Source organism: Talpa occidentalis, unplaced genomic scaffold, assembly GCF_014898055.3.
Source record: "Talpa occidentalis isolate TD23 unplaced genomic scaffold, MPIMG_talOcc4v2.1 talOcc4.3, whole genome shotgun sequence".
NCBI classification, from domain to species: domain Eukaryota; kingdom Metazoa; phylum Chordata; class Mammalia; order Eulipotyphla; family Talpidae; genus Talpa; species Talpa occidentalis.
The window spans coordinates 13,291,895-13,303,005 of record NW_023603184.1 but is presented as its reverse complement, the minus strand read 5'-3'; the positions used below and the strand labels follow the sequence as shown (position 1 = coordinate 13,303,005).

The following is an 11,111-nucleotide window of genomic DNA, read 5'->3' as shown; positions in this document are numbered from 1 at the left end:
CCTGTATTCTAGGACCTCTTGTAAACTAGTCATGGTGCCTATTTCTCAAAAGGAGAGAAGACTTCCAACTTTGGCGTTGCCTCCTGTAGTCACTAGAAAACCCAACCACCTTTGGCGCTTTACCTGCCTACTGTCTAGGACCGTAGACCTAGCTTAAAATCTCAGTAGTCCAAATTCTAGGTCCTTATTGGTTGAAAAAAACCAGCCAGCACTCTGACCCTATTCAGCTTCCTGATTGCTCTGACCTGGAAAGCCCCAGAGATTTCACTGTCTGATTTCTGGCAATTGAAAGAGAATCTTAAAAACGGGATCCCAAAAGAAAACTTAAAAGTTAGTGCCTTCTAGGAGTAGCTTGTTTCTAGAGTTTGTGTCTGCACATAACCAGCCTCCCCACAGGTCACACAGGGCATAAAGCATCTCACACAGGCAGTGGAACTTTTCCTTTCCCTCTACAGTTTGCCCTCCTGAAAGAGATGTTGCTTTTATTGTTGCTGCTTTGAAACACAGTTGTCTTTTATTTTGTTATCGTCATGGAAACTATAATAAATAAAGAGAAGCATGATTTCTTAATGGCCTTTATTATCAGATGCATCTCTGCCTGATTACCTGGGAGAGCATAGAGCTATTAGGAAAAAATTGAAGGAGACCAGAGTGAATGTTCAAAGCACCAGTCAGTACATATATGGGCTTCATGTCTGCACGACAATGTAGTCTTGGGCCAGTTTCTGATATTTGGTGTGATTTTGTTTGGAAAAATATATACAATGTGCACATACTATTACTTTCTTTTAGAAAAGTTGCATTTAGTCCAATTTTTTTTATCCTTTGGCTCTCCTTCATGTAACTTTCTTTAGGGGGGTTGTTTATAATCACTTCAGCATGGTGTCATAGACACTCATTCCTGTGGAATCCAGTTAGATGGCCTTAATCCCATACTCTGGCTGTGGACATGTGTTTTGATTTACACTGTGCCTGGGCGAACCATGTGTATGCTTCATCCCTATGGAGGGACATAATTTGCAACAGAAGGCTTGGAATAGCATCACCCTGCCAGCAAAATATTTTTAAGAAAAAAAAAGATATCCTGTTTAATTCCAAAATCTTTAATTATTCTTTAGTTAGATACCATTTCGAGTAGTCAACCCAGTGTGATTCTCAACCCTGGGTCCATTATAGCCTCACCTGGGTGGAGCACAAAAATCTCCACCCTTATCCTAGACACCACCATCACTTCCAATCCCAGGGATTCCTAGTGGGTGGCAGCTGTGGGTGGAATATATAGATGAGAGAGAGAGAGAGAAATTTTTTGCAAAACACAGGTGAGTTTAAAGCTCACTCATAGTTCAGAAAGCATTGAGTTAAACAATGTAACATTTTAAAAACAATTTACTTTCATTCTTAGTGAACAAAGGGATATCCAGAGACTCCAAACTGTTAAGGGGTGCTTACCTGTAAAAGGGGACAAAGAAAACAGCACCTCCCCTTCATGGAGGTGTATGTGTAACATAATGACAAGTAATAGAAACACATAGGCATAGGAAGAGGAAATACACAAACACAACAAAATTATATCCAATGTCAAAAAGGGATTGCCTCTTGGTTATAAGTGAAGTTCTCTTATCCCACGGGCTGATTTGGCTTTACATAAAATGCTATCAAACCCTGTGAAATTCCATCATGTTTTTGAAATCAGAAACATGGGAAAAAGTCACCTCCATTGTTAGAAAAAAAAGACTGCCATTTCACTGGGTTAATCTGGCCTCACAGATAAAAATGACGTGTATTAGTGAGCCCACAAGAGTGGTTAATTATCTCAACAGTGGTAGCTGTGTCCTGATAAATACAACTTCAGCTGCAGAAAGACCCAGGCTTGATGATAGCTTTTTAGTACACACGACAGATAAACAAGTTGATAAAAACCACTTATCTTATGCTGAGTGCTCTTCTAATGCTTTACCTACATCACTCCACAACATTGCTATAAAGTAGGTATTATCCCCATTTTACAAATGAGAAACTGGGTGCAGGCTCTTTCTCATATTCACTCAGCTGGTTGGGCAGGGATTGGAACTCAGAAGATCTGTTTGACCCCAAAACCACTCCACTGCAAGCACTCCACTGTTTGGTCTCACTTTTCCCATTGGAACAATGAAGATCACATTGCTGACAGCTATGCAACCACTTCAGAGAAATATGTAAGAGACTTACATACAATAAAACACACTATAAAAGACCAAATCATCTTGTAAAGGTGCAGTGATGACTAAAGAGCTTTATTAAATATTTATGTTGAGAATATACAGTCGAGTGTTAAATTTGGGTGGTTTTATTTACCTCTACTGTGCCATATGTTTGAAACATTTCCTTGCTAATAATTCTTGGGCAAAGAATGGGAGAAAGTTGATAAGCTCTTCTGCATTATGAATTATTCAGATAGTTTTGCATTAACTGGAGGACAGATAATTGCTACTATGACCTCAACAAAGAGATAAGGTGGAGAAAGGAATGTTTGCTAATTAAATACAAAGGAAAGGAAATTGTGAGACATAATTAGATCTCTGATTCTCTGTGCTCAAGTTGCTATATGCTTCTCCAAAGCATCTCCCTACTATGTCTTTTCCATAATGACTGAGAGTAATTAGCTAACAACCTACTCTAATAGAGAAGAGATCTTGTAAGTTTTGTTTATGATGCCAGTTAAAGGTGTATTGTATTTACAAAGTATATTAGTGCTCATCAGCTGGAGTTGCTGCACTACAGACACTCAGAATTAAATCAAATGGTTGAGACCAGATGTCCCAATGATTGCTTGGATTTTGGCATGAACCTCAAAGGCAATCCTTGGCTAGGAGAATATTCTTCCAGATTCCAACAGCTTTTGTTCAAAGCCAGCCATATCTTATTTATACTTCTTTCCAAATTCAGTGTGACACAGAAGATTGCCTTGATTTTGACTTTTGGTTCATGGAAATTATAAATGAATCCTAATTTTTGAATCTTGCATTTCAGAGCAGCTGACACATCTCAGCCAACATCTGTTATGTGTGCAAAATTCAAGAAAGGGGTGGCCTTTTATCTCTTAATGCATTTAGCTGTGGGGCATTAATGTTTATCTTCTTAGTGGAAGTCATGGATTTTAAGCAAGCTGTGTGTATGTATAAAGCAGTGACAGAGGAAATTTCATCCAACTTTTAACAAGATACCTTAATGCTCTCTGCTAAGGTGAAAAGTCTACCCTGACACTTTTATCTCTAGGAAAAGTGACAATAAAAAGATCCATTTAAGAAACACTCCTTGCCCATATTCACAATTCAAAAATTCACAGTCATATATACAATATATTGATAGTTCCACTTTTATTTAAAAGATGTATTTAAATGTAATTAAATAAGACTAGAAGTACGTGCAAATCAGAATGTTCATGGTAATTAACTTTCTCTTGAAGGCAGTGAGTTAAATGATTTTTATTTGATTTTACTTTTTAGCTTTTTGTGTGCTTTTAAAGTTCTTTTTAATAAGTCTATATGGCTAGTTTAACAGGAGAAAAGCACAATTAATATACAAGGGTCCAAAAATATTAAAAAGTGAATATTTTTCTTTTTTCTTCTGACTTATTTCACTGAGCATAATTCCTTCTAGCTCCATCCATGTTGCTGTGAATGGCATGAGTTTATCTTTTTTGATTGCTGAATAATATTCCATTGTGTGTGTGTCTATATATATATATATATATATATATATATATATACACCACATCTTCTTGATCCAGTCATCTATTTTTGTTCAGTTTCTCTATATTTCATATGTAAGTGAAACCATCCAATATTTTTTTTTTCTTTTGACTTATTTTGGTTAACAGTCCCTTCTAGTTCATCCATGTTGCCACAAATGGCATTAGTTTGTTTTTTTGATTACTGAGTAATATTCCATTGTGTAAATACACTACATTTTTTTTATCCATTCACAATATCCAATATAACACCACATTTTTCAGAGAAGAAAGGGATGCTAAAATTTGTTATATATTTTTTGAGTGAAAGGTTTATAACTGCTGGAATGTAAAAAAAACACTTGTTCTGTTCAAATTTTTTTTTTTAAATTATTTCTAATAATCTGAAAACAACACATGAGTATTAGGAGTATTAGTGAAAAAAAGTTAAATACCTATATGGTGATTATATAATGATCAGAATAATTTTTTCTGGTACATACACTTGTCCTTTGGTTTCTCAGCAGTTTCTTTCCATTAAAATATTTTATTAAAAAATTTATTTTGGGCAGTTACAATATATAAACAATAAAATAAACTTAGAAAAATAGTGTTTTTTGTGAAAATTTTATGTAATGTGAAAAATAATACTTTATCCATGTGATGTCTTGATTGATCATAAAATCTTTCTGGATTGCTTTCCTTCTAATTCAATTATTAAGTCATTATACTTTTAATGAACTCATTTTTTATACTTAAAATATTTGAAGTAAATTTTTTAGAGCAGTTTTAGGTTCATAACAAAATGGAGAAGAAATTATAGGGATTTTGCAAAGACCTTCTAACTGCATCCCTGCAGCCTCCTCGGTTATCAACATGTGGCAACAGAGTGATAATTTTATTGTAACTGTTGAACCCAAAGTCTGTAGTTTATATTTGCATTCATTTTTGGTACATTCAATGTACCAATAGGTTTGGACAAATGTACAATGACAAGTATCCACCACTGTTATTGTGTTATGTGGCTTATTTTAACTGCCCCATAAATTCTCTGTGACCCATCTGTTTATTCTTAGCCATTCCCAACTAGAAAACTATAAACTATGTCACTAGATTTCTTGCCTGAGGAATCTTATTTTTGGTATATAGTTCTGTCATTTATTTCATAAAATTCCTGAAATCTTTAAAGTGATAGTTTATGACGTTTGCAATCCTTGACAAATTCAGTTGATTATTAATTGAGAAGTTACCTACAGATGCCAAGGTGTCAGGTGAGATCAGCACAATTTATGCTGCATGTGGAGTATTCTCAATTTTATCTTTTTATATTGAAAGAATTAAATATTTCAGTGTAGCAACTTCATGAAGTAACTTGTTTTTTAGCAAATATTGTTAAGGAAAAATTTCATCATCAAGATTGTGTGTATTTATAGTTGTTTTAATATTTCACCCAATTTAAATGCTGGAAAATCATAGTTTTTTTGTTTCACTTTGGCAAATATCAACTTATCTATAAAAATAGAAGCCTCTTGCTTCTTGACCTTTGGGCTAAGATCAAGTGTTTGCATCTTTTTTTATTTTTTTGCCAGTTTATTATATGATACGTCCTCTCTCTAAGAACAATATATTAACTGAATTTTTGGAGCAGGCAGATGGAAAAGGAGCTTGCTTTGTCTGCTCTGTGCATCAACCCTGTGCTAGCTGAAGTTAAATGGCTAAATTGCTTTCAGACCCTAAGGGCATGAAAGAAATGAGAAAAAAAATTTACTTTCTCTCTGAGGTTTGTATTTACAGATGAATAACAGCAATAATCTTGAGCTGAACAACAAGGTCAACTGGAAACAGAATATACAGAGAAAGAAGGGGCTACCCAGAGGCAGGCACCTTGGAAAAGCTCAGTCCTGGCCCTGCACTCCTATTAGAAACAAGTCTTTTCTAGTTGGTTTGGATGGATGGCCCCTTACTCAGTCTGTGGTCACTGCTACTGTGATATACTTTTTTCTTTTGATTGTTGCTTCTTGGCTCCTTAATTACTCAGTCACCTTTGCCTCCAAAGGCTGGAGTCATTAAAAGTTCCAAATAATTGTAACTGGAGGTATAAATAAATGATGTTACAATGGTGTGATAACCAGTCATATTTCAAGTTCCCTGAGGAAAGATTCTGCTCCTCTGTGGACCACAAACCTCCACCGCTACTCAGTAGGAAGCAGTTACAGAAGAAGGGTTTCTGCACATTGCCCCTCAAGAACAAGAAGCAGGAATGGACAGAGGAAGCAACTGTCTCCACCCTGATAACTGTAAGTATCTTATCCTTGTCCTGTTCATCCTTACTCCGCTCTTGTTTATCTTTTCTTAGAGATGAAACCAGAAAACCAGGCAAAACTGGGTGAAACCAAGATGGAGGCTCCGGGGTAGCTTAGAATATTAGGATTTTCTAACTGTGGGTTCTCCAAACCCTGTTTTTTGAGGTACTAATAACTTCTTGTGAAGTCACGATGCAAGTTTTTTGGGTGTGGCTCCTAAATTTGTTTCTGTAAGTACCGTGACTCATTTGTTGAGTTCACTTATATTAAATGGTGGGAAGTTGTGGGAAGTAAGCTATTTACCAGGAGAAAAATATAGTTCTTTGGGGTTTTCTAATGGCTTTCCTGAGACAAGGTGTCCGCTGAGCTGAAACAACATTAGCACTTTGAAGGATGTGTTCTGTGTCTGACAGACTGCTGGGTCATCTGAAGTCATCCTCTGATGACATCTTCTAAGAGGGAAGGAGAGTAAAGTTGCTTGGATCCCATCATGCCCTTTGAATACATTATCCTATATTTCAGTCCTCACAAAACACCCCTTTTATAAATAAGGGAACAGAGATTTATAAGTTTGATGGTTGTGTTCAGCCACCTACCCAGTAATGGAGCAGGATTTTAAAGCTCATCTTTCTGAGTCCACCAGACTTGGAAGGAGGTCCAATAAAGTCATCAATTCAATGACTTCTGGGAAAGCATGTGAAGGGCTAAAATTAGCAATTGCACCATCTTAAGAAAATTTAAAGAGAAATTGTGTGTGGTGAATGGAATTTTTTTCTAGCAAAAATTTTTATTGCTTTGTACTTTCTGTGTCTGACACACTGAGTGGTGAGGCTGGGCTCAGCCCCAGTGTCCTCATGCTCTGTGAGTCTTACTCGGTTCTGACAGTTCGTGATGAGGCTGAATTCTGACGCCCAGGATGACCCTCGGCGAATGTTAAACTGCTGTGTCATTTTATGAGTGAGGGCTTCTGAGCTAACAACTCCCTTGAGCTGTGACTCACTGGGCTGCTTCTTCTAACGTGTCCTGGCTTCTCAGACAATGGGTTTGTCTCTGGTTCTCAGGGACAGATCAGATTCCTCCTCTATCTTGTGGGTCTTTGTTGTTCATTTTGTGTTGCTCTCTCCGGAAATGGAGACTGATTTGCAATCCAGAGTTTGAATGCAGGGGAGGAGGTGGGAGAGGGATCAGAGGAAGGGAGGGAGCAGCACAGGGGACTGAGGTGATGGTGCACGGGTGCCTTGGTGAAGGAAACTCTATGGGACTACACCTGGGGCAGGGAGAGAAAGCAAATATTGTTTAAAAATGAACAATGATGTAAAAATATATGAATAAAAATATATTAAAAAATTAAGGAATGTTCTTATTAACAGTTCAGTTGACTAAAATTGAGGGATAGTATCATGATAATGACTAAGAGGATGATTTTGTTCACTTTAAAAGACATGGACAGCAAAATTTGGTGGTATGTTTATGTTTCCAACTGTAAGATCTTTCAGCATGTGACACACCTACTAGAGCTTCCTATCTGTACTGTTCATGCAGGCATTTTAGAGAGCTCAGAGCTCACGTTTTGGAGGCTGACTCTGCACTGACAGCTTTCCTTTTCTGTCCTGCCCATCACCCCTACTTTACCTCTGCACCTCAGATGCCTCAGCAACACTGACCAAAAACTGAGACAGCTCATGGAGTGGGAGTGAAGAGGAAGCAGATGCAGGGCAGAGACACCTGGAAGCTAATCTCAGCCGAGGTTAGACTTGGAAGAGACCAGGTTCATCTGCAGAGTGTAGAGGGGCAGGGTAGTGGCAGGAGGACACAGCAGGATCTCTATGATCCGAGCTGACGGGGTAAGAAGTCCTGAAGCCCTCAGTGGCTTTTTAGGCTTTTATTGGGATTTTACTGGGTATACAGCAGGCAGGGGTGCCGGGGGCTGGGAGGCGGGCTGGCTTCCCATCCCCCAGCAAGTCATTACTCTTTCTGGGCTCTCCAGCCTTCCCTGGTGGTCTCTGCTGTTCTCGTGGTTCTGCACTCTGCTCTTCTGGTTCTCTGCTTCTTTCGTTTGTTCTTTTCTCTGCTGGCATCCCTGTGATGCCACCCTTATAGGCCCAGACTCTTAGCCCAGGTGGATCCCATCTAACTATGCCTACACCCTACTCCAGGTGCCCGCCATCAGGCATGCATTCAGGACCGCAAGGATCCATCATCTATCCTGATGGCGGGAGGGCAGAAAAGCCTGATGCTTTTTCACTTACCCTACAGGCAGTCAAAGCAGAATGAAACTTAGGAACAGAGCAGAGATGAGATCTGAGGGAAAATAGGAGCAAGCAAGGAGGGGTGGGAGAGAGATTTCTCTTCTCACGCCTACACTCATCAACTGATAGAAGCTCCTGGAACAATGCATTAGGGATGAGGCTTGGTGGGATTTTTCTGTGATCAACCAGTGATGTCTACTCTGGATGACAAAGGTAGAGTAAATGCTGTGTGTTTGCATTACATGGCAGTGTAACCAAATGGTTCATAGTGCAATCTGTGCAGACTGTCTTATGTCTCTTGTAACTATTGACGTTGGACTGTCACATATCTCATTTTCCTAATTTGTAAAATGGGATAAGAACTCAAAGATTTTTGTGAACATTATATGCAGTGGCAAAGGAATGTTGCTTAGAGTCATGCCTGGGACACATTCAGTGCTCAACCAATGTTAAATATTATTACAAAGCTTTCTTTGACCTTGAACAATTGCCATGAACAACTTTGAGGTATTTGTGATGTGTAAGGAGGAGGATTGGACTTAAAGTAAGCGTGGTGTTAATTGGACAACTTCTCATTTTCTGATAATACCTATGAGGTGTTTTGAATTTAACATATTTAAAATTAAATAATACTTGTGTGTTTTGAACACAAATGGTAGGGAGGATACCCTCAAAACAATGTGGATTTCATAAAAACAATCTCCACCCAATCCACCTTTGCTCATCCAACAGCATGAGCGGTTGTTTAAGCCACTCATGTCACTTAATTAATGGTTAGTTTTCATTCACAAGCTTTTGAGAGTTCACCTTCTGCAGTGGGCATGAGAAATGGGGAGATGGGCATGAAGGGGTCTCGTTTAAGCAGACTTGGTCTTCCTATGATATAAAAGACCTTGCTCTGTGCAGAGGGGGTTGTAGGTGCCATGACCTGTTCTCTGACCTCACTCTCACTAACGTAGTAACACCTGGCAACCTGTTCTTGAAATAACTTGAAGACAGACCACATGTGATTTCACTCAACAAACAGAAGATAAAGACAGAAAACTAAAGCAAAACAAAACTGCAACAAGCTCTCTTACACTATAAGAACAAAATAGTGGTTAGCAGAAGGAAAAGGGTAAAAATGTGTGATGGTGGATGCAACCTAGACTTTTGGTGATGATCATCAGGTCATAGACCTAGGTCTTGATCGATAATGATCATGCTCAGAATGTATATAATGTTATAATGCAATGTTACTTCAATAACATTTTTTAGAAGAGATTCAATTACTCTCTATTTGACTATCACTTCATACCATACATCACATCACTGACATTCTGCTTTAACTCAGAGACAAGCTCATTTATTCACCACCACTTTTTTCCCACCATCAGCTCTTTTCTTTAATCACATCCCATCTTATCCCAGCTTAGATTTTATGACTCACCATTATAATCACTCTCTCAAAAACCCTCAACTGTCTTGCTTCATCCACTATCCGGTTGACCAGGCAAAACCTTAACTGGTCCATGAGTCCAAAGCTTACCTTCTGCCTTCCCTGCACTTATATCTGGACAATTGGACATTGTTAGAGAAAACAAAAGAATGTGTTTCACTTAAAATTCATGATCATTGGACCTCCCCGGTGGCGCAGCGGTTGACCACTGGGTTGCGAAGCTGCCCGCAGCCTCTGCAGCGCCTGTTCGATCCCTGGCTGCTTCCCGGCCACCGGAGGAGGGTCCCACATGGTGCACAGACCTCTCCTGCCGCCCGCTGCTCCCCTCAGCAGTGTACTTCGGTCCTTCTGCCTGCTCTGCTCCCCGCTCTGGCTCTGGTGAATTCTCTCACCCTCCCGCGCTTCTGACTATACCCAGTGCTTGTATAAATAAATAAAAATAAATTTAAAAAAATTCATGATCATTAATCTCAAAATATACATAGCAATCCTACCTCTTTTCTCGAGATCTCTAACCGCCCCAGTTTCGAAGGTGGCTATTTGGTACTCAAAATACACTTTTTTTCTCTACTTATCTCTGGGGGTCTTTCCCAGACACTAGACTAAAAAAAAATAAAAGTGACCAGACACAGACTATCTTCATTTCCCTAACATCAAAACTGCAAAGCTGTGTACAATTTAAAGACCCTGTTTCAAGTGACCTTATCTTCATTTAAGCAAAAACCACACTTTCCTGCCTCTCTCACCCTCAAACACCCTCTCACTTTGATACTTTATCTCTTATCTTACATTTCTAATTCTTCCCTTTCTATCATGTTATTTCATCAATATATAATTATAATGTAATAATATTTAGCTTAAAAAACAAGCAAAAGAAAAAAATTCCCAGTCTACATTAACCAAGCAGTTCTCACCCTTTTCTGCTCTTCTTAGTGTAACTTGAAAAGTTCTCACCTGTTCTGTTACATTTCTTCTGCCAGTTAATCTTCAATTCATCCCAGACTGGTTGCCCCCCATTCCCACCTCTTTTTTTTTCTTTTTAAGATTTTATTTATTTATACAAGAACCAAGGTATGGGCCAGATGCGCGGGAGGGTGAGAGGATTCGCCAGAGACAGAGCAAGGAGCAGAACAGGCAGACTGACGAAATACACTGCTGAGGGGAGCAGCAGGTGAGACAGGAGAGGTCTGCTGTGCCATGTGGGATTCTTGCCGGCTGGCGGGGATCGAACCCGCGCTGCAGAGACTGTGGACAGCTTCACAGTGTGGCGCTCAACCGCCTGCGCCACCAGGGAGGCCCCTCATTCCCACTTCTTAACCCAGGCTGTTTTTGTCAGAATTACTAATGACCTTGAAACACAACGGTTTATTTTCACTCCTCCTGTTAATCAACTCAGTAGGGCATCCCCTCTT

General features: G+C 39.1%; 1 pseudogene; it reads left to right on the top strand.

The window, feature by feature from the left end:
- The first annotated feature begins 5,237 nt into the window (after positions 1 to 5,237).
- On the top strand, positions 5,238 to 5,415 carry LOC119256488 (U2 spliceosomal RNA; annotated as a pseudogene).
- Positions 5,416 to 11,111: the final 5,696 nt, after the last annotated feature.